General features: G+C 43.3%; 1 long non-coding RNA gene across 2 annotated transcripts in view; it reads right to left on the reverse strand.

The window, feature by feature from the left end:
- LOC107052627 overlaps nucleotides 1-26,162 on the reverse strand; it is a 67,251-nt gene that overhangs the window by 31,925 nt on the left and 9,164 nt on the right. Inside the window, exons 2-5 of one of the 2 annotated variants that reach the window (XR_001465227.4) lie at nucleotides 19,808-19,961; nucleotides 15,036-15,103; nucleotides 4,546-4,635; nucleotides 1,754-3,798 (exon numbers count right to left, since the gene is read on the reverse strand). This is a non-coding gene — a long non-coding RNA (uncharacterized LOC107052627). Of the gene's footprint in view, nucleotides 1-1,753; nucleotides 3,799-4,545; nucleotides 4,636-15,035; nucleotides 15,104-19,807; nucleotides 19,962-26,162 lie in introns of those variants that run through there. The other variant, XR_005856331.2, reaches the window with a different exon arrangement.

Raw genomic sequence — 26,162 nt, forward strand, 5'->3', positions numbered from 1 at the left:
TCAAAGTAGAGCTTGAAGCTATACTCCAGTTCACAAAAAGGCTTACAAGAGGAGACAAGGGCCACCCAGTGACAACTCAGCACAGTAATGATAACAGAGATGAGTGTTATGAATAAACGGTCCAGCTGCAGATTCTGTCCAGTGTACCACCAGAGTAATTTGTCCTCCAGGAGACAAACTGGCAGAAGAGGATTTTAGTGAGCTTTACAACTGAGATCTGCCACTGGGTTGTTTAAAATATTCTTCCCCAAATACCAAAAGTGACTTTGACCAAGAAGTTTGCTTTCTGAAAAAACAGTTCCTTAATTTGTTTTGCACCTTAAAAATGAAGGCTAAAAACTGTTGAAAGAAATGAAAGACCCAAGACTTGCCCTCTGTCTGCTGTTTTGGCATACCTTTTGGGTCTGGCTCTCAGTGCAGATTTTGCACCTCTCAGCATTTGCACTTTTTATACTTGGAGTGTCAGTTCCACCTACAGTGAAACGCAGTTCACTCATGAATTCTGTATGCAGATCTGAAATCACACATAGACCACATCAATCTAACATTACATCGAGTTTTTATAGATAAATTTTCTTTTTGGTCATTTGATCATTCATTTTGCATCGTGGGGATGAGAATTTATAGATAAACTCTCTGAAGTGTTTTAGGTACTTCTATCAATGAGTCTAGTTATGTTTCAATTACTTTCATAGAATGTTTGGAGACATCTATAAATGAAAGAGGCTTAACACAATGTCACAAACAAATCCTAACTCAATTGCCAATTTCATAGACAAGATTCTTTGGACAAAATTGCGTGCCATAAATAGTCAGGGAAATTTCTGCATTCTTTTCAAAGAATGCAGAATTTTTTTCTTTAATCTTTCATTTCTCACCTCCAAAATAGGCAGTCAATACCCTTTCTCTTCATACCTTTGCCTACTTTCTCTCTGTAGATGTCTGAGCAGCAGCACCCATGAACTCTCTTCTGCCAGCACCTGGATGGGGCACACTATTTTCCACTAGAATAACGAGCTCTTGAATAAGAAACAAGGACTTTCATAAAGGAGGAAACTTCTAAATAGATTGTAAAGTATCCAGGTATTATTATTATTGAGGTATGTTCTTGGATTTAACTAAACAAATCCTCCTTTTTCATCCAGGAATTTTGTCCAGGTGGACTTTAAGGCTAATTTGATACAATTACAGGATCATAGGATATCCTGAGTTGGAAGGGACCCAACCCCTGGCTCCATACAGGACCAACCAAAATCCAAACCCTACGTCTGAGAGCAGAGTCCAAACATTCCTTGAACTCCAGTACTGGGGCCATGACCACAGCTCTGAGCAGCCTGTTCCACGCCCATCACTCCTCATACACCTTGCCCTCCAGACCCTTTCCCATCTTCACAGCCCTCCTTTGAATGCTCTCTACCTGCCTGTAACCTGGCCTCTCTGACTGCTGGGTGTTCCGCATGATCCTCCTGCCATCATGCCACTTAGCTCAGTGAGAAACACCTTGAACCTTCTTTGTAAAAGGAGGCAGAGAGAACTGAGAGCTTATCTTATAGATTGGAAAATACAGCCCACCTGATGCCCATCATGCAGTGCAAGTACTCAAAATAAAAGCCGTCCTTCCCCAAAACAGCAGAATCACTGCACACAAACACAGGCAAAGTGCATATCTGCATGCAGCAGGCTGTGAAATGCCAGAGAGAAAACAACAGCACCACCATGAATACAAGCAAAACCTGAAGATTATTTGTACTTGGGGATTTCCTCCCAAGCTCAAAAATCATTTCTGCAGCTGGGTAGCAAAGCACTAGAGGGCACCAGCAGGATAGGGCCAGACGCACTACTGCAGCTAGCTGCCTAGCTGGTGGTTAAACACTTCCCTTTCTTTCCCCATCGTTTTTTTCTTTCTTTTTTTCTGTTTTTTTTTTTTTTCCTAAAAGAGGTTTAACTCACTCCCATAAGCGCCGTGCTCCTCTGTCCTGCACAGTCACACGGCTCCTTCTGCTAAAGAGAAAAGTCGGGTGCTAAACCCGTAAATGGAGAGACTTTGCAGCACCCTGCCTTTCTGCACATAATCCAGATGCAGAGCATGAGGGACACTTTCCTGCCCAGGAAGGAGGCCCCAGTTTCTGCAGCAGGTGATGCCCATCTCCCTGGCGCCACCTTCTTATGGCTGCTCCCACTCCCCCCAGCATCACCCGTGCTGCCCACTCCCCTCTATTCTCCGTTTAAATACACACAGCATGGGGCTGTAGTGGCAGAAGGGAGGCCGAGCTGCCCCCTCCTCACAGGAAAGTTGCACTGGCAGCCAGCACCTGCCCCCACTCCCCAGCACCTCAACCATCCACCTTCAGGGACCGGCAGTGAGTTTATGCACTCGCTGCTGGGCCTTCGTTGAGCAGAGACTGCCAATTGTGCTGCACTGTACTTAATTATGTAGTAGTTTTATGAGGTGGACTGCAGCACACGGGGGACCAACGTGAGACTACCAGATTTATTGCACTTTAACTTTGAGCTGACAGTATAACAGGCTCTAAGAGGTAAGTACTCAGTGCTTTTATTCACTGATCTTTTGCCCTCTCCCTGCGTTTTCATACAAGGCTTTGGAGCCTGTCTGGGACTATGGGGAGAACCTGGAACAGTGAATAGGAGCATTAGAAGAAGAGAGAGGAAGGCAAACAGACAGAAGGAGAGACCCAAGGAGAGGCAGCTTATAATCATAGAATAGCTCAGGTTGGAAAAGACCTTCAAGATCATCAAGTCCAACTGCAACCTAACCATACTACCCTAACTCTAACAACCCTCCTCTAAATCATGTCCCCGAGCACCACATTCAGCAGACCCCATGGCCCTTTCTTGTGTCATGAAATGGGCATCACAAACCAGAGCCTTGCCACCAGAAGTAACAATACTTTTGATGCCAGTGTTGGCATTGCAGCTGGATTGCTAGCTGAATATCAGTGCTACAATAACAGCAACATTCCTATCTCAGCAAACTAGCAGTAGTAACTTCTTGTGGATTTTTGATTGGAAACAACCAGCCATCATCCTGAAAAGTGACCAAAGGGGTCAGTCCAACAGGAGCTCTTCACCCTCATTCTTTGATGACACGGACAGGTCTTAGACACACATGCTCAGGGTTTTAGGGGGAAGAAATACTGCCTGGTTTTGGGACGTGGTTGGCTATGTGCACCAGGAGGATGGAAAAACCATCACATGCTTTTTTTTTCTTTTTTTATCTACACTTGTGCGGTATTTAAAATATTGCTTTGAATCTATACAGATTTTCAGTTATTGGACCTCTTGGATTTTTAAACCTCACTGACTCTCAGCCAGACTGCCTCCGTCTGCATTGAAAGGAGCCATTCTTCTTCTTCTTCTCTTTTTTTTTTTTTTTTTTCCCCTTCAGTGAAACTGGAGCCTTTCCCTTCCCGTAACTTTCAGCTGGCTGAGCCATTCCTAGATCTCTGCATTTTTCACTTTGCAGGCTGACCCCCAGGACTTCAGGAGACTCGTAAGAGAAGTTATGTGACACATTGGCTGCTGTGAAAAGCTGTGCAGACGAAGGCTAAATGCTACAGATGGCAAAATGGCAAAATAAAATAAAACACAATCTACGTCCACAAGGAAGAAGTTGGGTGCAAATGTTCAGTTAGGAATATTATAAACTACAAAGCGGTGGAAAAGCAGCAAATACATAGCAAGGTTGCACAGTGTAAAACAGCAAAGCACACGTACCGTTTTTTCATTACGCTTTCCTTTTCCAGAAGGCTAATAGGAACGGTGTTGAACTGTTTCAAACTGTCTTTCAAATACAATTATTAAGAAATAATCACGTTATTAGAAAATCATTTGATCGGCGTGAAACTGTAACTTTAAGCTAGTTCCAACTGACAGAGGTAAATTGGGATATACGCTTTATAGGGCACAGCACATTTCACTTGGAAAAGTAAATACATAACATTATTGGAACGGAGTTAAAATGAATAGACTGCTGTAAAGAGCTTAAAAAAGTCCCAGGACATGCTATCAAATACAAGATCGCATAATTTGTCAAATTTTTCATGAGTCTTAATGTTTGAGAAGGTACAGTTACAATTGCCAGGATTCCCTGTGATTTTCAGTACTGATTCACTGCACAAATACTGTCAAAAATGAGCTCTCAGTTTATATGTTACCATACATAAAGGATTCACAAGATTAATTTTTCGGCCTGACACAGTGAATAGGCTTGACAACTGCAGAGCCCAAATGCAGAAGCTTTTATTTTCCTCTGTAACATTCAAAGAGCCCTTAGATGCTATTGCATCCAGAGGAAGGATAAACCTCTATACTTTGCTGATGCAGTAAAGGACGGAAATGCTACTGGGGTGCCCCAGCTCACAACTTCAAACCACTTATCCAGTAAAACATCAGTATGCCATACAATGAACTTTGTTTCTAGAATTACCTGGGGAAGGATCCTCCCTGAACTGACCACAGGAGCAAAAAATGAGGAGCTTTTAAGACTTCAGAGAATGGGTGCTAAATTACTACTGTGATACATACACTGTGATGGGTTTGCGCCTGGATCTGCCTGTCACCGCGTGTTTGTATTGTAGCTGTTAGCACAAAGGAAGCTTCACTCCTGTGGGACACCTGTACGGTACAGAGAAATAGATGCTAAATAGTAAATACTAACTAAATGCCTTGACAGGTGATTATTCTATTTCCCAACCCAGTTTTATGCAAAAAAACATATTTTATATTCTGCTATCCTGTTTGAAAACATTTTTCCTTCTTTTTTTTCCTACAGATGTGCTTGTATATACATATATATATATATTTTTTATATATACATATACACACACATATATATAAATATATGCATATATATTATATATATATATATAGTTTTTAAGGAAAGTAAATACGTACTTTATAAGGTTTACAAGGAGTCGGTAAACAAAATAACCTGAAGTCTTTAGAGGATCGGGATTCTTATTTCATATAATTTTGCACAGATCACAGTCATAGACACAGGTTTAAAGGCCAAAAAGGGAGAGGAGAGGAGAGGAGAGGAGAGGAGAGGAGAGGAGAGGAGAGGAGAGGAGAGGAGAGGAGAGGAGAGGAGAGGAGAGGAGAGGAGAGGAGAGGAGAGGAGAGGAGAGGAGAGGAGAGGAGAGGAGAGGAGAGGAGAGGAGAGGAGAGGAGAGGAGAGGAGAGGAGAGGAGAGGGACTGTAATAAAAACATTTTAACCAAAGATCACTAATGGGGCCTTATTTAACTGACAGTATGTAAAGAGATGCGAAAGAAGATCTTCTAAATGGCAGGAAATTCTTAAAACTTCAGTTCAGTGTCTTGATGTGTGAAAAAGGTTGTGCTGCACCTTGTGTTGGAGCTTTCTGTCATTAAGACACATTAACATCGCCCCAGCAAGGTGAGCTCATGTTGTGTCAGCTCTGCATACCAGCCTGCGTACGTAGGATTTCACACCGTCACGACAGGAAGATTTTACTTGTCCATCAATGGCTAAGAAATGCAAGATAAGCGGACAAAGGAAAATGCCATAGCAAGATTAGGCAACTGCTCTCCTTTACGAAATGGGTTTCTCATACTAGGAAGATGAACGGGACTCTAAAGAGCACTCACCCTCTCCCATCACAGCCAAGCATCTTTCCCTGACAGCAGGCATCCCACACAGAATGGATGAGAAGGTTTCACCTGCATCCACCCAACTGCCCAGTTCCCCTCCAGCAGCAGCTCCCAGTGGCCACCTGGCAGCTCTGTGGCATCATTCTCTGTGCCTGCCTTACTCACGTTGCATCGTATCTTCCACTTGTCCTGCTGCGCTCACTGGGACATTTGGGAGCTCTCTGGGTCTGCACCTCAGTGACATCTTTCAGCACCAAAAATGTAATGGGATGATTCATGCATGCACTGGATGTTTAAGGTATGCGTGTCTCTGTCTCCCTACTAATTTTTCAATCTGATTTCCAATTTCAACCAAGTCTGACAGAGGGGAAAATGATGCTGGGGCACAAAGTCCCCACAGGCTCTGCAAAAACAGGCAAATAGAGGAAATTGGCAAGGCAATGGGGCAACCAGGTCTGCAGCTCATAGACCTGCTTGATTCAATGATAACTCATGTCTGTGCGTGACTGGTGGGCAATATGCACCCTTCTACAGGCTCATAAACAAAACAGAGCCTGACGGCTTCTTTCCACCATTAGCACCAGTGGAGCAACACACAGAGAAAATCAGCCTCAATGCACATTTCCCTGATCTACACAGAGGGAGCTGTGCTTTCAAGGAGAGGATGTACTTTCAAGGAGATTCCAGCTCAAATGCTGGAAGTGCATTAGAGCTGGAGCAGCAACACAGGAAAAGCAGGGTCAGGCTGACATTTTTCATTCCCAGAGGCACCCTATGTTGTTCAGTGCTGGAAAACATGAGAACCTCAAGTCCTGAAAAAGGGAAGGGGAATCAAGTGTGCCTGCTGTTAGCTTTTGGAGGACACCCAAGGCAAAACTGTCATGTACCCTTTCCTCTTGCTGCCCATATGTGGCCTGATTTGCAATGCTGCAAGATCTGCACATCAAGAGCCCAAGCTCTGATTGCTCCTCCCTAAATCCTGTTCTCTCTGCCCTTCAGGCTCCAGAGTTTTTCTGAAATATCAAGAAAACCAGGTTTAATGGGCTTGGAAATGCAAACTGTTCCTCTGAAGAAGTTAAATCTAGATCTGTCCTCAGGAATGTAGGAGACATCAGCAGAAAGATGAATCAGGTACTCAACAGGCCAAACTCTCCAAACTGAGAGTACACAGCTCCATGCAAGCATTGTATGAGCACAAACGCTCTTGGTGACACCCTGTAGCTCTGCATGCACACTCATACACCCAAACATGCCCACACTGGAAACTGAACACACATGTGGATTCACATCCTAGTGTTCAGGGTCATGACACATTAGGCCTGTGCTGAGAGGTTCCTCTATTCTCAGGCCTGTTCTAATAATCACCACTTTCTAGAATCTTGTTTCTAATGACATCCATCCATGCTCCTTGAGGAGATGTCTCCTGTTTCTCTCCCAGGGAAACGTAAATGTTCACAGAGCAACCACTAGCAAGGTACTTCCACACACACAAGCCAACTCAGTCCTATATTTTTTGAACAATGCCTATTTTTGAGAAGGAACAGCTATTATTTCACACAGTCTTTGTGTAATTAAGCCTAGATCATGTGGGTACTCATTTTCTTACATAGCTGTGAAGAGGTAATCATGCCTGAGCCATAAGACCATACTGTGTATTCGCTCTGTAAATACCCAGCTTCACATCTGTCTAGCTTATTGTATATGTAAACCAAGACATTTTTGCACAAAACAACAGTGAGAAAGAGCTAACTATCTTCAAAATTGTACACGCTTTTTTTCTTCTTAAAAACTCACCGAAGAGTTTTCCTACCTCTGGGCCAGTGTCTCTGTGATTACACACAAAAACAGGTACATATAATATGACTGTAGGAATCACCACTGCAGTGCACTTATGCCATAGAAAGAGCCTGTCTCTGTGTGTTCACCTTAAAATCCACATTCTCCATGTCTTTCCCAAAGAGGTGTTCATAATCGCAGTCCTGGTTGCACGAATAAGCCAAATATCAGCAATACAGAGACTCAAGCAGGTCTGACATTTCACCAAGCAGGAGGCAGCAGTGACCTACACACCCCAGCTGGTACATTTCACAAGAAACTGCAAGTCGCTTCAGCAAAATATGACTCCTTTGATACTTTCCTGTTTAATTTAATGCAGACTTTTAATATCCAAAGAGACCCACTGCTTTGAAATGAGGAAACTCGGTCAAAGACTTCGGCAGTCAGCCCACAGCTGGCAAGCACAGCTCAGGGGCCTAAAATACAACTGCTCACTAGACTTGTGTTTGGAGACAATGGAGCTTTCAAAATTAAGGCTTGTATATGCAGGCAAATTTATCAGCCTAATTATACTGGCATAATTAGGACGATAAATTTCCCTGTGTAGACAAGTCCTGAATCTTTCAAGCTCATAACTGGGCAGGTATTTCAGAGAGAGAGGGAAAAGGGGGGAAAAAGCCACTTCTGGAATATCCAAGTAATAAATTCTCTCTCTCTCTCTTTTATTTTTTCCCCCCAAGATTCTTTTTTTCATCCAAGTGAAAGGTATATTTCATTTCCAAACTGAGATCTGGAAGAACCATTGATACATGTGTTTTTTAGACAAATTAGAAGCAACAAATACAAATATCCCTTGAATGAGCACTGGTCAGTCTCTCAATCCAGAAAAACCCAAACACATTGGCAGAGCCCCAGTAGGCAGACCACTCTCCATTCTACTTTGAAGTACACGGTGAAGCAGGTTGCTCACTTTTTAGGACTGTGCATCTGATGTGAGACTCTCAGACACTCCTGTCTGTGCAAAAGCCTCAGAAGATGCCTGCACTGTTCAGAATAGCGGTCCAGGCACGCCAGGAACAATGCTATTGTTAACGCTCTTCCTTGCCATGCCTACCTCGCCAATCTTTCCACACAAGAGTATCACATAACTCCCCTGTGAAGTTGCCAATCCCACGACATAGACCAAGTCTAATTTGGAAACAGTGCAAGATGCCTTACCGGTGCTCTCTGGTTTGTGTGTGCATAGGAAGTCTCATCCCAGGCACCTCATGCGCTTCACTCTACTCACCATCCCGGAGCTGCCTAAAAACAGTAAGGGCCACACTGTGGGAAAGAATGATAGCAAGGCAATCACACTGAACCTAGACCCAAGCCCCTGCCTGATGGACAGCACTACCTGCTCACCCTCTTTGTGTCCTATGGTGTGTGATCCCAGACCTGTTACTGCTAATATTAAGTAAGTGACCCAGGCTGCAAGAGAATTGTGCTCATTTGCAAGTGCTGACTTCAGAATCTCATAACCTCCCTCAAAACCCTCAGTGAGCTCAGAAAATCCAGCATTCAGCTTCAGCCATTTCATCATCCAATCTTTTTTCTTCCTCCCTGTCTCCAACTTTTATCTTCTTCCATGCTTCTTCATGTCATAGGACACAGCCATCTGCCTGAACAGTGGCAAAGACTCTCCTGATAACCAGGATTTCATCCCAGCTTCTCCCTCCCTTTTTTCACATTGATATCAGCATAGCACTGAGTAAATAGAAGGAGAGTCAGGGTACCCATTGTGTTAAACACTGCATACATAACGGAAGAGAGAAAAGTCTTCTTGATCACACAGCCTAAACAAATAAGGCCAAAAGAAATGTTATTCCAATTTTACAGATGGAAAACCAGGACCAAAGATATTAAATGTCTGGCCCTAGGAAATGTGCAGCCAAGGCAGGAACTGACCCCCTGTTTCCTGAGAGCCAGCGATCAGTGTCTAATCACACATGATCAGTCTTCCTCTCTACCTCCCTGTAGGCACTAGGAATTCGTACTCAACATCTCCACATGTTTCTCCTGCACTGTATTGCACACAGCCATACACACCTAGATGGAACTCCTTAATAAATAATTCTACATAGATTCATGCAGTTCTCCTTTACTTGTCAACCCGTGCCTCCCTTACAGCACAGGAATTAGTCTTTCCTTCCTGTATTCCCAGTGTAATTACCAAACAAACTTTCTTTCTGGTGTAGTCTTCCAACACCATGGACACTTTAAATCTCACACATAAATCTCTTCAATTTCAGCAGGTCTCTCTTCTTGAGAATGACATTTAATTGTGATCTTTTTTTAATCAGAGTCAGTCCTCTGTTTCCCATCCCCATCTGCTGGAAGCAAGTTTCCACCTCGAGAGGAAGTCAGTCTTTGATTTCATAGATGATTATAAGAAGATTTAACATTCTCAGGAGCACAACTACTTCTATCAGAACATTTTTGCTCCAACTCCTTTTCCAGCTGCCTCACTTTTGATACAAATCCCAAGATACAAAAATCCTTCAGAATTCACCCACAGAAATTCCAGTACAAAGGCAGGCCACTTGCCCTCTCGTGGCCTTAGGAAGGTCTCTCCCCCTCTTCTCCAAGACCTTGGCTTCATGTAACACAGAGGAATAAAGGAAGGAGCTTGAACACGTGCATGTGTGGGCTTGCTTGCTTTAGATCCTCAAGGGAAATCTTCACTTTGTTACTGTGGCCCCACAGCATTCTGAGATGGCCACTGGGACTAACGCGTCTTAAAAGACAAGCAGCGTGACAGATAGAGGCTTTCACAGGAGCATCTCCCACCATCACTACTTCAGATTGGCATGAGTGCAATTTTACAGGCAGTGCTCATTTGGGCACAACTCTCCTCCCTGTAGGCAACTGAAAGAAAACATCAGACTCTTGCTGATTGGATTCTTCTGGCTTCAAAGGAAAATCTAATCTGTAAGGTGTAATCTTGTGCAGTTTTTCTTTCAAAAACTTTCTGCTATTTGCCCTTTCAAATATCATCTCTCTGAAGATATGTGTGTATGTAAAATGAGACAGCAGTATGAGTGCCACAGCCTTTAGTCTCCCTCTAGTCCTCTCAAAAGATGTCAAAAGCTCTGAGGGTTCTCCTTAGAAGGCAATAAATGAGATTTTGGTGTAAAAAGACAAGCTATAATGTCCAAATGAGTGGGACCCAAGCATGAAATTATTATTTTTTTAACGAAGATCATTAGCGTCCCATCCTTCCTACCAAAACCTAAGTAGCTTAATTTCAGCAGCACTGGCTGTATGGAACAGAGCAAGTAGCGTGAAGCCAACTTCATTTCTGAGGACTTCACTCTAAACCCATTGTACAAGGATGAAAGACTCTCTTTTGAGATCCAGGTTACCTAGCTCCAGTTTGCAGGTGGCACACCCATCCAGGAGCAAGATGATTAAATGCAGCCTACATTTCAACACTGTGCTCAGTACAGTCCACTCTCAGTCTAGCCTGTTTGGATTTGAGCTGGCATGCCTGGAGACTCAGACTGTTACAAGCCTTTCCATAATACCATCAGCAACCCTGTCAGTGCCTGTGGCTGTTGTGATAGGATGGAGAAAATAAATTTCCCCATCCTTCAAGAATGCTTGGATGTTAAGGCCAGAAGAACTAGCTAAAATCTTTCTGTCTGACATCTATAACAACGTAGACTGTAAGATTATGCTAAGTAGTTCACACATCAAGTTCAATAGCTGTGGTTGAACAACAACCACAATAAATACGCAATCATGGAAAATCTACCACAATTCTTAGTAAGTTGTTCCAATGGTTAATTATTCTCACAGTTAAAAATGCACACCTGGGTATCAGTTTGAAGCTGCTTAGCTTCAACTCCTGGCCAACACATTCTGTTACATCTATGCCTATCATACTACGTAATCCTTCATTCTCCCTTATTGATCCTCCTTAGGTAGCTTTAGCCTGTGACAAGTGACTTGTTTGAAGGCTAAATAAGTAGAACTCCCCTGACATTACTGCTGTCTTGAGGGGTTTTTATTTCTTTTCACCCTTTCAGTTGCCTTTGTAACTTCCCTCCAAGCCTCTTATGCTTTGATATCCCTCCTGAAACCAATAGCAGAATTTGCTGAGCTGTAAGTGATTCTCTCAGCATTCACAGAGCTAAACTACTTCCTTGGGTTTTGTTCTGAAAATCTTCAAATGCTTCCATGAAGTCTTTCCATAGTGCCCTGTGTTCTGACCAACTCTACAAGTTACAAAAGCATTTCCAAATCACTAAGTCCAAAATCATGCTGAGTGACACTAAGATGAAGCAACAAGAACTTAAGTCCCCACATAAAAATTTAGAAGGAAGCAGTTTCACTGCAGGATCAGTGAGTAGAGTGATCTTCCAGCTGCTCCTATTTCTTTATGTAGGTGAAAGCATTCACAGCTCATTTGAGCCAGTGGTTGCCAACTGACTGAAGCTTTGCTATTGTTTCAGAGCTTTGGTCCAGTTCTTTCTACCTGCCACTCAAAAGGCAGGAGGAAATGCAACATATTGCAGACCAGCTTTCCTTTTCAATCAGAAAGCATGCAAGTCCAGATACACACAGCTTGCTTGCATCTCAAATACTGGCCAGTCAAACAGGCTGGCTGGCATTTCTACCAGTCCTTAGCAAGAGGGGCTAAATTGGCAGCTGCAATAGCCTTGTAATAGCACTTTGCTGAAGAACCAGCACCTTTCAAAGCACGTGCATCTCAAACCTATGCTTTTCAGCGGAAGCAAACAACTTTGTCTTAACTCATTTTGGAACAGAGTCTCATTGACTTTAAATTAGCAATATATGACATCCTTCTGCTTCGCAGATCATCGTCACAGCAAAGAGCTTAAGGGTGTTTGCTTCTTTACTCCTACCAAATCTTCCTGCTCTACAACAGCACTCTCACCAACTCAGTCACTTACTGGAAGGCCCTTCATAGGTTAAAATAGCACAACTAAAACCTTTGCCTATGATTGTCTTTTAACTGGAGGAGCTACTCTGATCTGCCTGCATGGGGCATTTTTACTTAAGGAAAGGAGGTAGAAGAACTCCACCACCCCCAAAGCCAGTCTTTCCCCATACAGGGAACCACTGCTCTCTGAGTATTAATAAAGCATGTGTTGAAAGGGAGACTCAGCCTGAGGCATGCTCAGTAGAACGCTTGTCGCTTGACCCACCTCCTCATCCCAACGATTAATTAGGCCTAACCCCTCCCTGTTAAATTGCCTCTCAGGCATGTTGCTCAGCCTTCTCCCTCTTGCCTCAGGAAGATTCACTCATTAGCTTTTTATTTCAATATTCATGTTTTCCAGCTTATAAGGTCCTCCACTGGTTTTCCCTCAGCTGCCTGAGGTCTGTGTTCCAGTAATGGGACTTCAGGGAGGAAGGGTGTCTGGAGGGAGAATGAGCACAGCTGGGACTGGATGGGGACCTTCCCATCCCCATTCTCTAGGCCTTTCCCATGTGAAAGGCACCAGCTGGGTTGAAAAACAACCTCACTTCTTCTCATCTTCAGAAAGAAGCTCCCTCACTGCTGAGTGCTGGCTGAAGAGGTTCAGAGGTCCTGGTGCATCAGCAGTTCCCTAGCATGGGGATGCAGTTTACATCTAGGGACAGGGCTGTGGTGTTTGTCTCCAGAAAAAGACCTTTGTGCTCTGAGCCTTGCCTGGAGAAGGGCTGAGGACTAAACCTTTCCCCTTCCTATCATCTAGCTGCCATGGCTCAGTACTTAGCACGTTACCTGCTACCACATCTTCTCTTACGTGCCTCGTTCATTTTGTGCATCACCTTTGGAGCTCAGCTGCCTTAATCAGTGTTCACATTCCCAGCAACTCCTTGGTGAAGTGTTAGCTTGTGCTCCTGTCCCAGTTTCCTGTTCATTTATGCCATCTGGGTAGACTGGGAGCTCTTTGGGGTCAGTGACTGCCTTTTGCTATACGTGTACAGAAATATGCACAGTGGAGCCTTAATTAAGGTCTCTAGACGATGTTATAATACAAAAAATAAATATTAATTAGTAGGATCAGCAGATCCACATACCAGACATATTGCAAGACACTCCCCCGCTCTACTTACACGTGCTGATATGTGAATGTGCCTGCAATGGTTAATACCACTGTATATTTGGCTTGTCTGCACGCTGTATGTTTTTCCTGTATTATCCTTTCCTTTTCATAATCAGATGTCACTTAATATCCTGACTAAGAACATTCTGTAATACAGTAGCACGAGTTTGGACAGAATTGTGAAATTATCTTCGAGATGTAACACAGATGGAAAGATCAGATGACAAGTCTCTTTTCCATTTCTCTAACTTTCTGCCGTGGTTACCTATGTTCTAAAATCTGAAGCCACGAACGGGCTCATTCTTCGTGTTGGCAGTGAACTAAGTCATACTCATAGCTATCTGATTTTTGTACGTGGATTGCACATTCCAAAGAAAATCCATAATGGAAAACATAATTGCGGTAACAAGCACCCTACAGGGATGCAAAATTCCTCAAGAGAATTGTTATGGGTTAATAGGGCTCTTCTTTACATGGTTCTTTAGAGCCATTCCTATTCATATCAACTGAGCACTAGAGGAAAAGTAATAAAATTACCAGCGAAAGCCCAGGTTCCTGCCTATTCAGTATTCCACACTAACTTCCAAAGACAGAGCTCTGATTGTATGGCTGAGCTAAATGGGATGGCTGTTCTTAACACCGTCCCAGCTTATGGTAACCATTAACTACAACCTGACTTCCCATTACAACATACCACTGTGAACACCTATTAGCAGCTAATTGAATCATCTAAAAATGGTCATAATTCAAACCTATGTTTGTATTTTTGTAATGTTTCTTATGGCTTTTACTACAGTACAGGAGGAGATGCAAATCAAAGTTGTGCTTAAAAGCTCATGGTAGAATGGGAGTTTAAGTGGAAATCTAATGGAGTGACAAAGGAGAATAAAGCAGTATTGTATTTTTGATGTTACCCATGAGACATGATAGGAGAAACTAATAACAAGCTAATAAGGCTGCCTATCTCTAAACGTTTTCCAGCTGTGAGCCACTGAAGAGCCAAAAGACCTCTCTAAGTCAACACCAACAAATGCATATACTCACGTCGTAATTTTCTGCAATTACTATTCATAATTTCAAAGCTTAATGTCAAGGCTATGCAGAATTTTTCATTCTACTTTGAATTAAAAAAAAAAATACAAGTATTTCCTCTCAGAGGCATCAGGGATTGTTTTTCAGCCCACTCTGTCCTGAAGGTTTCAATTTTATTGAATTCAGCTTTATCGAAACTAAGCATATTAAGAAAGGCAAAGTTTGTGCTGTTTGTGCAGCATTACTGACACATTTGCACATCTTTGTCACCAAGGCTTTTAAATTTAATTTACAGTCTGATATTGTAAACAGTTTTCATTATATCTATGGAAAAGTTGTTAGCTGTTATTTTGGGTACTTCAGATTAGCATAAATTAGCTTAAACAATAAATTAGCTTAAGCAACAAATAGTTTAAACAAGCTAGTCAAATTGAAAGAATACACTTCACTGATTGCAAGAGAACTGTCAAGAGCAGATAACAAAGACAACACACCTCAGGTGGAGTGCCTCTCCAGAAAAAGGTCCTCTGCTGAGTCACAGCAGCGTGATGTTTCCAGGCCACTGCAATGCAAAGCAAGGTGCAATTGCTTAAAGCTTATTCAAGGTGTCACTGAGGTTTGTGTCAGTTAAATAAATGCAAGTTGGAGGAAAAGAAAAGAAAGCTTAAGCAAAACTTCTGCAGCTTCCTTCTACTGTGAATGACCTACCCATCTGCTGTCACCAGGTCTGTCTAAAGTAGGTATCTATTTCCACAAGAAAGTGTGAATTTAGGCAGTTTGTTAAGTAACAGTGATCATGACAATCCACAAAGCACTTGAAGGATTAAATAATCCAAAGGATTCATCTGCCTCTGATTGAACAGATTTGACTAAGAGAAAAAAAACTCTTTTTTAAGATGCATACTGCTTTCTAGAGCATAATGTAGGAGCACTTAGTAGTTTAATAGGTTGTCTAATTTGAACTCTAATAAAAAGACATCACAGCATTTTTAAATTCATGGGAAAAAATGCATTGTTACTTCAGCTGTGTCATTGCTTACAATTTGGAAGCATCCATTGTATTACTACTGCAGTATTATTGAGCTAGTTTTATCAAGGCAAATTTACAGCAGTGTGACACTTTGAATAGAAAGTGGTTATAAACCTCCCATCTAGCATTATTTGGTTATTTTTAAATCATATTTCCAATATATATTTCAGTATACTTCCACAGTACCAGACTAGAAAATGGCTCTTCAGATTTGCAGGCTTGGGCATGGGATGCACTGTCTGGTCACCAAGGCTGCTAGAGGTGACTCACAAGAGGCAATGGCTCCGCTGCCTTGCAAATCACATCCATCGCACTGCCCAGGCCTTTCAAATGTATTAGGGAAGTGAGATTCTTATGACTGAAATCAGCGTTAAACATGGACTACTACCCGATTTGAACAACCACCAGTTCTCACCTGATATCCTATCACTCCCTGCAACTACTTGAAAGGAGGTTGTAGTGAGGTGGGAGTTGGTCTCTTGTCCCGCGTAACTAGTGATAGGACAAGAGGAAACGGCCTCAAGTTGCACCAGGGGAGATTCAGGTTGGATGTTAGGAAAAATTTCTTCTCCAAAAGAGTGATCAGGTGCTGGAACAGACTGCCAAGGGGTGTGGTGGAGTCACCGCCCTTGGAGGTGTTCAAGAAATATTTAGATGTTGTACTGAAGGACGTGGATTAGTGTGGAAATATTGGTGGTGGATGGACAGTTGGACTGGATGACCTTAGAGGTCTTTTTCAACCTTGGTGATTCTATGATACCAAAGAAGTTTAAACCACCTTTTGTTGACGAGACTGTTCCACACTGGAATAGCACAAAGTATTTTGACAGAAAGAGAACAATGAACTATCTCCCCAGTAAACATATAACAAGAAGGATGTGTTTTACATACGAGATGGGAATTATTCCCCATAGAGACACATGCGTATTCCTGTTGGCTTTCTTGGAAGCCACAGACATACTCCTGAACAAACAAATAACCACTACATCCCTTCTCCCAGGCTGAAAGTTTGTCCTAGCTTTCTCCTGCAAGCTTAGTAGCGTGCCAGAAATTAGCAATGAAACCCTTAACCGGGCATTCCAAACAACAATATTTTTAACGTCCAGCACCCAGATCTCTGATTCAATCCACTTCAAATGCTATCAAATCTGCATTTGCTAAAACCTTCAGAAATTTCTGGAACGAGTTGCATAGGGAAGGTAACGACAATGTATGGCAATTGCCCTCTGGGTGTCAGATGGACATACGTATGCATGTGTATCTCCTGTGTTCTAGGAAGTCCCTGCTGTCCATGTTACCAGAGCTTCAAGAGGATCTTCCTGTGCTCAAGCTGTTGGGACCTTATCTGGTCGGAAGTCAGCAGCCCTTGTGCAGTTGTCTGTCCTGTGCAGTCGGGGAATCATCCGCACTCCAAAGACACAGTAAAGGACTGAGCTAACAGGGGCACAGCAGCAGCCTGGAGGGATACGTCAAGGAGTGAGTGACCTGCTTGCCCTATAAAGACTCTTGGCATTGAAAAGAATATCCTCATCTCATTAGCTGTAATGAGCTATTCATATTTTTCATTTCAGCATGGATCGTAAAAAATACAGTGACTGGAAAAATCCAGGCTGGCTAGTAGATCCTGTGCTGATGAGAACTGAGTGAAGTGTGACCAAGTGGAAGAAAGGAAATTAAAACTTTTTTTTTTTTTTTTTAAATCCTCAACTCTGACCTACAAAGCTTGTTGGTCACGACTCCCATTTGGGGAAAGCTGTGCTTTCTCCTCTTCCTCCTCCCTAGCTCGCACACACGCCATGAAAACATCACCCTAATGACTGCTGACAAAACAGTGCCTGAAGGAATGTGTTGAATACAAGCATCCAAATAACAGAGCCAACAAAATATGTCAATATCTTAATTTAAATTCCAAACATAGGCTAATATCAAAAACTGCCCCAAAAAGCTGCACGTTTTTCTAGATGGCCTGTTCAGCCTTAAATAATTTGACTTAAAATGACCAAAAATTCAATAAAAAGTCAGTACTTGAAAGCAACTGTTATTTCTTGGTTCTTTCAATTCAGGGTCTTCATTCATAGTTCTTCTGTTTAATTTTATACTTGTAATTTTTTTCTCCCTCTTTCAGATGCTCTCTTTAGTTATTTCTTTACCTCTTCTTTTCCATATTTGCTTGGCTTTCCTTTCATTTTCTGTGGAGCCTGAGTCAGGCTTCCCCACGGAGCTCATTCACAGTCAAAAGTTTCTCAGTCAGGGAAACCTTCCACATCATCACGTTTGTCAGGGCAGTTTCCATAGCTTTCATTATACCCTTGGGCTAAGGACCATGTGAGCCCTGGGCCTGGGGAAAGGAAGTTCACTCTTCCTGCTGTCTGTGGCAGCTGTCTTTAAGCATCCCAGATGGATTTCTTGAACACTGAATGGGAGAATTCCAGTTTGGGTTCAGTCCATAAGGAAATCTATTTCATTCTCAGTTGTGCCATGTTCTTTGAAATTTCCATCATTTGCTCCTGGGTTCATTATTGAGGTTCTGGTTAATATTTTTAAAGAGACGTTCCTTACTAGGAAGCAGCAGCTATTGGGGATGTACTCCATGCTCAACCCTGCCACACTGAGATACACCATTGATCTGATGTTAGTAGGAGTCGCACATGCTGGTGTGTTTCCCTGTTCAACTTCTACATCTGTGTGTAGCTACCCTTCATACCTTGAAAAACTGCAAAATATTTGAGATCACTAACACTCATTCCATAATATTTACTGTCTGGTCACATTTGTCTCATGCTTCTTTCCATCACCGCTGATGGTACAGAAGAAACATTTACCCAGCATCTTATTTGGCTGTAGTTCATCCTACACTATTTATCTGTTTTTTTATTTAATGCAATTCACATTATCAGCTCCACCAGAAACACTGAGTTTGCTAAGTGAGAAAATATCCACTGGCCCATGAAAAGCCATGGCCATACGGCATTACGTGTGCTGAGAAACATCTTCGTGCCAGTCCCAGCAGGGACTTGCGTGCAGGTGCATATTAAAAACTGCTTTGGTCCTTTTCACCATAAAGCACTAAATCTCAGGATCCCTTAATGCTCCCACCCAGGCTCACAGCAGGCATGTCTGGAGAGACATGCATTTAAGCATCTCACAGTGCTGCCGAGGCACTTAGTTAAGCGTTCCCCTTTCGGGCCTCACTTTTGCTACTATGCACATTAGTGCTCAAGGCTATGCAGCTGCACTCCAGTTCATGCAGGATCGAGTTCCCCTGCCCTCTTTCTCCTGGCTTAGCACTTTTTCCTCTTTTTTTTTCTTTTTTTTTTTTTCCTGCCCTGTACTCATGCATGCAACACTTCAGAGAGCAGCACACCATTAAGCTCAAAGAGAACATGCATGAGCGCTTCATAGTCAGTAAAAAGACTGGGTGGAGAGCTATTTCCTTTAACGAAGCTGATCCGAAAGCTGAGTGAATCCAACGAAAGTCTCCCCATTGGCCTTGGACCAGGCCCAGAGCAAGGGACACAATTAGATGTGAACTGAGGCACAAATGAAAGGCAGCTTGCCTCCCACAAGGAGAAAACTGTATCTAAGGGCCAAGCTGGCAATCCTTTTTGAGATGCATCTCTTTGCAGTGGACACCCCTCCAAGCAGCCCAAGTTCTGTGTGACTTCCACTTAAGCAGCTTGCCAAGCACTCAGCGGTGGCTTTGGACTGTGAGGTGAAGACAGGGTGTGGGCACTGCCTCACTGTTCTAATCTGCCAGATTGGTCTGTTTAATATATATTTTATTGTCTCTATTCTTTTTATAGGTCTTACTGTTACAAGGCAATACTTTTAAATAGCAGCAGAAAATATGTCAACTGAACATGGTTGGAAGGGTCAAAAAGAAACCCAAATAAAAGCCTGTATCCAATTTGGTGGAGAGGCAAATGTCTATTGTTCTTCTCATTCTCTTTTTACTCCTGCATGTACCAGTGAGACAAGAAGGAGATGTCTCAGACCGATTGCCTCCAGCCCTCTCTCATTGAATAGGACAACATAAGAGCCTTCACAACCCAACACTTCCTACTGCCTGCTACTCAGTGACTTGCAAACACATACTGTGGTAGCACCACCCAACATAAAGTCCACACTCAATGCAAATCATCCCTTGCTCTCCATTTTTCATACAGTTCTGTCATGAAAATAACCTCATTTTAATGACTTATCTATCTAATTTAGATCTCAGTTCTTTCTACTCACATTAACATTGGTTTCAATGAATACAAATGTCTTATCTCAGCCAAAAGAAAATCCAGCAGATCCTTTTATCAGAGTTGTAAGATGATATGTTTGGATGAAGTGTCTAGCAAGGTCCTGCCAGAGCTCTGGTTTGTTTAAAACTTTCAGCAGTTATCTGGAAGCAGAAGTAGAAAAAAAACATTAATTATATTCACAGTTGACATGAAGACTGGGGGAGGAAGGGGCAAACAAGAAGTTTATAGGGAAAACATAAATCAATTTACAATGATTTGAGAATTAGGCAAGCATTACTCAAATTATGCAAATTCATAATTATAGTATGTTAGAATGCAGTCTGGTTTCTTATCACATCTGGATAACCTGATGATATCATGGATGATACTTTGTGCAGGACCATGATAATAGCTTGCACCCACAATACGGATTACCCATTCTTTATGCTGCATTTTAAATGGTGTAGAAAATCATAGAGACATGAAGATCTCAGCAGAAGAAAAGTAGTGAACAGGAAAGCAAGAAAGATGGTGGAAAGACTCAAACAACTACTGCACACGTAGTTTGCCCCTATGGCCCCATAAGAAGAATGAAGTTCAGCTATTTAATTATCACAAATCCTGATCACAGTTCTGTGTTGCTTTATTGTGTTTTAAGGACCATATATAAATTATAATTTATTGCAAGCCAGAGTAATTTACGTGCAAAATGACGTAACGTGCAAAAGAAGTAGAGAGAACTAGAAAAAAGTGGCTGTTACACAAGACAAGATAGCTCAGGAGTGTTAGTCCACAGCTGTTCATGACGATTTCTGCCTGGTCTGCATGGGTGCAGGACACAGGATCTAGCCTCCCTGCAGGAAAAGCTTTCTTCAGTTCTGTGAATTACTGGAAGAGCCCAGAGACCTGCAACTGTCATGAGCCACTGCCCAGCTGCAGTGAACCTAGCACATCACTGAGGTGTGTGCACAGAAAATGGACCCTGTCCAATAGTCATAGAATGATAAAGGTTGGAAAAGACCTCTAAGATCATCTAGTCCAACTGTCCATCTACCACCAATATTGCCCACTAAATCATGTTCCTCAGAGCACCACATCTACAGATTTCTTGAACACCTCCTGGGACGGTGACTTTACTACCTCTCTGGGCAGCCCATTCCAGTGCCTGACCACTCTTTTGAAGAATTTTTTCATAATATCATACAGGAACCTCTCCTGGAACAACTTGAGGCTATTCCCTCTTGTCCTGTTGCTAGTTACCCAGGATAAGAGGTTGACATCCACCTCACTATAACCTCCTTTCAGGCAGTTGTAGAGAGCAATAAGATCTCCCCTGAGCCTCATCTTCTCCAGACTAAACAATCCCACCCAGCTTGAAGACCAAACAGACATCAAATGAACGTCTGAACCAAAAATTGCACACAAAGCCTCCTGCTTATTCTGGATGCAGCCTATTACTTATCTCCTACTTCTCATTACCAGCTCATAGCTTCTTTCTTATATTCAGCCTGGCATCCTGGTCCTCCAGTTCATGTAATGTTTGGTTAAGAGTGAGATACCACAACGGCAGTACCACAGTAGCTTCTATCCTAAGTTCACTCCCCTTGCTTCTCCTTACTGGCTCACACAGGCTCCTTGTCCCAGCACAACTCCCGTGCTCACCTTGGTCTTGCTCCTTAGGCTCCCTTTGTCATCAATAGCAAAGAAATGGCAGTGCCTCCTTTCCTTGAAATCATGCTCAGGTACTTGCCCTAAGCATTCATCTCTTTCTGAACCAAGCACTAGCTGGAAACAAATACACCTCTGAATACTACAGTTTTCTTTACCATCAGGCCTCCAAAATACTCTGTTCCATAACAAAATAGCATAGATGACATAGGTATTAAAAAATATATCAAGACCAAAGAGTGTGGCCATGGCAATCAAGGCATGAAACAAGTGCCCTAGTACATTTTGGACAGAAGTCTTGGGCTTAGTTTCATTAGGTAGGCATTCTTAACAACCTGTCTCAAGGTGCTTCAGAAGGCATGGCACACTCAAGCCTTTGACTTGGTATCAAAACAGCTCTGCCGTTGCCTATAAGAAAACCACTAGGAATGAGATAGAACAATGGATCACTCACTCCCATTGTGATTTTCCTTTCCATGGAACGATGGTTCCATGAGTCAGGCAGAATTTGTTCTCAGTTACAAGTACCTTCAGTTGGCAAGGGCCAACTCTACACCTACCCCGTTAGGGAGTTCCCAAGACCCAACATGGTTGAATTTGACCCGAATGTCCCACCTCTCTCTACTTCAAGGTAGCATATCATGAAAGTCCAGGAGTTCAACTGACATATCTGCACTGGTCATTGAATAGCTAGCATGCTCCATGCTGAATTTCAGTATTGCACATGCACACCCCATGCCAGATTGCTGTCAGGCTATATCTTTGTCAGTAAACTTGGCCATTGTTGCCATAAGATCATACATCCAGGCCAGCTGGTAGAGCACAGCCTGCCAGTGTCCTAATCGAGGTAGCAGCAAGCAAACTGCTGGCTGAGTATGGTCCCTGGCATGTTCCAGTTTCCAAATCAGGCCCCAGAATACTTCAGAGCAAGTGTCAGTTGCAAAGGACCATGCTCACACCAGGGAACGTGCTAGCAGTTTACTAGCAAAGACAATTGTGCTCCCAGGCCAAGAAAGGCAGTCAGGCATGCTGGGATTTACTACATAGTATAGCCTCAGTCTCAGCATCTGTCTTTGTCCCATGTGACTGATGATACAACAGTGTCCCAGAATGGGGCAGCCACAGAGCTAAAAAGAGCTCAGACTGCATCCCTTGTGTTGGAAGGCAAAAAGGTATATTCTCAGTATTTGTTCCCACTTGATCTTCCTAGAGAATGTATTTGCCTTTATCCAATCTGCTTGTGATAGGTAGGAAAATATTTGAATACATTCTTCAGTGCAATTTCTTTGGTCTTAAGGTCACTTCTGAAGTTTGCTCAAACTCTTCAAGAGTGCTTCACCCATGAGTACTTCTCAGTATCAGTACATTGTTTTTAACAACATACTTTGGCGAATGACATTCAGAATTTGCTTCCTAACCCACAATCAAGTTCAGAAGAAAAGCACTGATGAATGTAGCTTTCAATAAACATTTTAAGGGTGCAAATCTTCCCTCTGAGGCCTGCAGAGTTACACATGGAACAACACATATGGCAGATAAGAATGACTGCTCTGATCTTCCTTACTTCATTGCAAATTAGGAGTGATTCTTTCAACAACGGGTTGTCTACCAGCAAAGAACTTGCACCACAAGAGGCTCATAATTGTATCTGACTTTACAGTCATTCTGATCAAATATCAGCTCCTACTGTGCCATCCGCAGAGTGCAACCTCTAGTCTTATCTACATCTCAACCTTAGCATGTTGCACCAGAGAAGTCAAAAGGTTTAAACTGAAGAGCTTGACTGAACCAGTCCATTTTGACTGCAGTGCTTAAGTATATCTTCCAGAAAACTGAGAGAGACCTTCACAAGGTAGGTAGCAAACTGCAGTTGAGAACAGCAACAGATGCAGCTCTTTGCAGAAAATACTACTTGCAAAACACAGAGCAATAGCTTTAGAACAGATGCTAAGCTAAGGAATAAAATGCATATCCCTTGTGTCAAAACCAAACATCATTAAAAGACAAAGCTGACTGCAATAGATGCATTCCCTCTAGCTCTATGCTCAGAGGGAACAACAGCAAAAAAAAAGAGTGTATAGTTACTGGCCACCTCCAAACACAGTCTTATCCTCAGCACCTGATTGTCACAATGAAAGTGGAAAAGAAAACAAGATTTAAGTCAGGGAAGAACTTCAGCTGGAATAGAGCTCCAGAGACCTCTAGGGCATGTCCACACTCAAGGCAGAGCCACCTCCTTCACCTTTGTACTGCCTGTGGGAGGCCACAAATAGAGGAAGAGGGGGAGAGGGGAAGAGGGAGAGGACTCTTGGCCGCTGAAATCCTCCAATACAGATGTACATTTTGCAGTGCTGGAAGACAACTTGGTATGTGAAACAGGGTCATACTCATCCCTTTGTCAGACTAACATGACCTCAGTGAAATCATAGCCCTCCCTGAGGGCTGGACCCTCCAAAATCTTTGGCATCAGACTCCTGGCTCCAGCCTCAAAATCATAGAATCATAGAATCCTTACAGTTGCAAGGGACTCCTCAAGGCCATCTAGTCCAACTCCTCTGCAACGAACAGGGACAAGATCAGGTTGCCCAGGGCCTGATCCAGCCTCACCATGGAAGTCTCCAGGGACAGGGCACCCCATGTTCTTTATCGGTAGAGGAAGGCAGACAGGCAGGTGAGAATCAAAATACTTTAACTTAGTCAGTTAATGCCAGCTGCTAATGCCATTAGAGGAAAACTACCTCAAGTGTGTTCTCTCAGGCTGTCAAATCCCAGCCCACTTAGGGTTTTACGGGTCAACCTAGGAGAAACAAGTCGGAAGCTGTTGGGCCAGCTGACACAAATGAGTAGGGCTCCATTACATTTCTACTACGTACATAACGAGGAGACTTGACCCAGCTGCAGGATGAACCACAAGTGGCTATGAAGTTAAAATCTTATGCTACTGATTTCTAGGAACAAAGCTGAAAATTCTTTCCTCTTAGTTCTGTTGTGTTTTTCCTCATAACAAATAGGACATTCACTTGCAACTATCAGTCAGACAGTGAGTTCAAAAATGCCCATAGTGAGAGAGCAAAAGCCAAAGAGGTTCAGCCAGGCACTTGAGTCCCAGGGGATTACCACTGAGGGCAGGATGGGATAGTCAGCAGGTGAAAAGTGGCTTCCATCCTCTGAAGCCACGTACCTCCACTTTTGGAGGTTATTCTTCTCCAAGCCTCCCATCGGCTGCTTAGGACGTGCTGACAGGATTACAGAAAGTCCCTGAGCTTTTCTGGAGCTCAGAGGTAGCATAAAATGAATGAGCAAATCTGGGGGCAGTCTTGCCCTTCCTGCTGAATGTGCAGAGGTCAGAGAAAGAGGGAATAAGCAGCAGCCTCATTTTTTACTGACAAGGAGCAGAGTTGGAAAGAGGTGGCCTCTAACGTAACAGACAAAGTCTCCAAGAAACACAAAACAGCTTTTGGCAACAGCCTGAAATTGTCTCACGGCAGCAGCATCCTCACTTTGCCCGGACAGCTGACAAAACTGCACGGCATCAGCTCACTGCCTTACTGGGAGCATCGTGCTCTGTGGGCTGTTCTCATGTCTTCTGCATGCACAGCGCTGCAGCACCGGGGACAGTGGAAGGCCAACCTCTTGGCCGTCCCAAACTGGCATGGCCCCACCACTTTCCCTTGATTCACGGCAGATGAAACTCTGGCCCCTGCTATGCTTAAAATCTGAGGCAGGCTTTCACTGGATGCAAAAGAATACCCTGGGACGCTCTGAAACTTGTGCTGTGTGCTAGCGAGGAGCTAAGCGATTCCCAAGACCTTCAGTCAGACACGGCCAAACACACACAGCGTACCCCATGCTCCCCCAGACGCGCAGATACCAAATACGCTCTCTGGGATGCAGCGGGGTGAAGAAGAGCTTTCTAAGTCACTTCATTTTTACTGGAAACTCTGCGCCAATCCTCCCACGTACGACGCGCCGTGTGCTCCTCGTAACCAGCATTGTCTGAACTTGTGGTATTTTCATAAAGGCTCCTGCCAAGCCAAAGGCGCTCTAAGACACATCACCTTTGTCCAAAGGAGGATCCCAGCCGGAGCGAAGCGCACACAGCGTGACCTCTTCTACCAGCAGGCACATAGGTACGTGAAACGAGTTCCTATTAAAAACCGCCGCTCTGCCCGCTTCCTGCAGCAGAAGGGGCACCGAGAGCGCAGGCGAGGGTGACAGGAGGCAACAGAAAGCCCTTTCACTGCACTCACAGGAAAATGGGGAGGTACAAATGAAGGCCTCTTTTCTGTTTTGTAAGGACGGGTTGGCAGAAGCAGGTTATTGGGCTCGCACTGCGTGGAAAAGGAGGATTTTCCCTTTTTCTGGAATCCTGATTCATCTTCATTACTCAGTCACTCAAGCTTCCTTGAAAACAGAGTGCCACTGAGTTATTATGGCAGTCATAGATGAATTCAGCAGAAAAATATACATACAGCAAGGAAAGAAAGTAAAACTGCTCTCCTTGTGCAGCCCTACACAGAGACGGCCAGACAAAAGCATGAAAAAATTGACTGTCTGGCCAAGAATGAAATTGCTGGCAAGTCTGGTTTCAACCCTGCTATTAGCTCTCTCACAGCTGCTCCAGCTACCCAAGCAGGGCTGAGATAAGTGCCTTCTCTCAAGCCCCCCTTCCTTTCTTTTCCCCCTAACCGGGG

Source organism: Gallus gallus, chromosome 2, assembly GCF_016699485.2.
Source record: "Gallus gallus isolate bGalGal1 chromosome 2, bGalGal1.mat.broiler.GRCg7b, whole genome shotgun sequence".
Lineage (NCBI taxonomy): Eukaryota > Metazoa > Chordata > Aves > Galliformes > Phasianidae > Gallus > Gallus gallus.